We start from the raw sequence: 3,191 nt of genomic DNA on the forward strand, positions 1-3,191 counted from the left end.
ACCAGGGATTGAACACAGTACCTTGTGCTTGTCAGGCAAGTGCTTATTCTACTGAACTATCTCCCCAGCCCTTGGACAGATTCTTGCTAAATTGCTGTGTTGCCCAGACTGGAGTGAAACTTGTGATCCTCTTGCCTCAGCCTTCCAGAGGTCTAGAATTACAGGTATCTATCACAATGCTTGGTTTGCGAATGGATCACTGAGTTGTAGGGAATGTATGCTGTTGTATAATTACCACATCAAAATATAAAACATAGCATCATGTCCAGAACTTCCCTGTGTGAAGGGATCAGTTGGTCTCAGTGTGATCCTTTGGGCGGCAGGAATGAGAAAAAGAGACAAGAGCTGGGTTAGGTGATAGCCTGTCTTCTAGGGTAGGGAAAGGACTTCTTGAACAATAGGGCTTTTATTTATACTTTTTTTTTTTTTTTTTTTTTTTTTTTTTTTTTTTTTTGCGGAACCAGGGATTGAACTCAGGCCCTTGTGCTTACCAGGCAAGCACTTATTCTACTGAGCTATCTCCCAGCTCCTTTATTTTTAACAAATTTGCAAGACACAAGGTTGCCTAGCAACTAATAGCCCACAGGGTCCATGCAGGGTGTTTTTCTCAAGATGAAGGCAGCTTGCCTGCTCTAGGCCATGAGGCCTCATCCTGCCCTCGCACATGGGATCAATTTCAGCTTCAGAACTTCTGACACCTGCGTCCTTTCTTAATCCCTTCTCCTTTATCTCACCCCCTAGCAAACATCAATCTGGCTTTTTTTTTTGCGGAACCAGCAATCTGGCTTTTGTTCCTAAAGTTTTGCCTTTTCGAGACTCATCAATGACATCGTGCAGTGTATGCCCTTTTGTGCCACCTCATCTTGTGGCATATATTGTTGACAGTCAGCCATGTTGTTGTATGTCTCAGTAATTTATTGTGTGTTTTTCAGTAGGTTTTGTTTTTCCTTTTTTGTGGTACTAGGGGAGTGAATCCAAGGCCTTCACATAGAGCTACATCCCCATTTCTTTTTATTTTCTATTTTGAGACAGTCTCACTAAGTTGCTAAATTGCCAGGGTGGGCTCAATTTTTTGATCTCCTGCCTCAGCCTCCCAGAGTGTTAGGGTGACAGGCATGTGCCCTGGCACCCAGTTTAGTCATTTCTTTTTATAGCTGATAGTTTCCCACTGTGTGGGTGTATGGACAACTTATTTATCTATTCATTAGCTGACGGTACATGTCATCTGTTTTTGTGTCTCTCTCCTTTTTTTTTTTATTATGAACAAAGCTGCCTCAAACATTTGCATGTAGGGCTTTCTGTTGGTACATGTTTTCATTCTTCTTAGGTAAACACCCACAGGTGGGATTGCAGGGTTGCGTGAAATGTTTATGTTTAGTTTTATAAGAGTTCGTCCACATACGTATAATATTTAAATGATGGAACTAAACAAAAAAAAAAGGAGATATAGATGAATGACTATTTTGTGTCTGTGTATTCAAAATGGTTAGGACAGATATATAGCTACATTCTCAATTCAAGGAATAGAGGGATTTGTTCTAATAATGTTTGTAAATAGGATATCATGTCTGCATCTTGTACAACAAATAACCACTAGGAAGGCAGTATGCAATGTGTTAATTATTGGAACTGTCCTACCAATTTGATTTGAAACTGTCTCATTGTTATTTATTTCTCAATAAAATTATGGAAAAAAAAAGAGTTTGTCACACTGGTATCCAAAGTGATTGTTTTTGTGTGTTGGGTTAATGCAGACTTCTTTGTAACTTTATTTCTCCACTGGCCCTTCCTTTTCCTGGAAGCTCACCATACTGGTGAGAGTAGTTTTAAAATAGCAAAATTGCTGCCAAGGCACATCAGACAAAAGAAGCCACATTTGGCAAGAAAACACTTTGATGAGTTCTCGCAAAGTGAATGCAGCTGCATAACCACACCCAGATCAAGAAATAGAGTTCTAGGCCAGGGAGATAACTTGGTGGAATAAGTGCTTGCCTGGCAAGCACAAGGTCCTCAGTTCGATCCCTGGTACTGAAAGAAAGAAAGAAAGAAAGAAAGAAAGAAAGAAAGAAAGAAAGAAAGAATTCTGTAGGCTCACTCATGTGCCTATTCTTACTCCTTCCTTATCCTCCTCAAAACTATTTTCTGGAGCTGGGGAGATAGCTCAGTGGAATAAGTGCTTGCCTGGCAAGCACAAGGTCCTGAGTTCGATCCCTGGTACCACCACAAAAGAAAACAACAACAACAACAACAACAACAACAAAAACCAACAAAACTATTATCTGACATTTAATAACATACAATAAGAGAATGTAGGGCTGGTGAGATGGCTCAGTGGTCTAAAGCACCTACTTAGAACAAGCAAAGCACAGGGACCACGGATCAATCCCCCAGCACCACATGCCAGCCAGCCCTGCCCCCTGGTGGGCTGAGCTGGCCACACACACACACACACACACAAATAAAATTAAAAAGAAAAAGAGAATGTATAATTGAACTATAGCATACTTACAAGATTTTTTTCCACCAATAAAAAGACCAAACTACTTATATACATATCATGAATAAACTTCAGAGACATTCATTGAAACAAGACAGATGCTAACATACCTATACTATAATAGGCAAAATGAATTTGCAGTAATAAAAATCAGAAAGTGATATCTGGGTGTGAGGATAATTAGTGGGAAAGGAACATAATTTTGAGAAATTTTCTGGGGTAATTATGAAAATCTATCTTGACTTGGCTGGTTATTAAAATGAGTGCTCTCTTTCCAGCCGGCGCCGAGCAATGGGCATCTCTCGGGACAATTGACACAAGCGCCGCAAGACCGGGGGCAAAAGAAAGCCCTATCGCAAGAAGCGGAAGTATGAGTTGGGGCACCCTGCTTCCAACACTAAGATTGGCGCCCGCCGCATGCACACAATCCGAGTTCGAGGAGGCAAGAAGAAGTACCGAGCCCTGCAGCTAGATGTGGGAAACTTCTCCCGGGGCTGAGTGTTGTACTCGAAAAACAAGGATCATTGATGTTGTTTACAATGCATCCAATAACGAGCTGGTCCGCACCAAGACCTTGGTGAAGAACTGCATTGTGCTCGTTGACAGCATGCCACACCGACAGTGGTGCGAATCCCACTATGCACTGCCCCTGGGCCGAAAAAAGGGGGCCAAGCTGACTCCTTAGGAGGGGGAG

This window comes from Octodon degus, unplaced genomic scaffold, assembly GCF_000260255.1.
Source record: "Octodon degus isolate 3935 unplaced genomic scaffold, OctDeg1.0 scaffold00163, whole genome shotgun sequence".
Taxonomy (NCBI): domain Eukaryota; kingdom Metazoa; phylum Chordata; class Mammalia; order Rodentia; family Octodontidae; genus Octodon; species Octodon degus.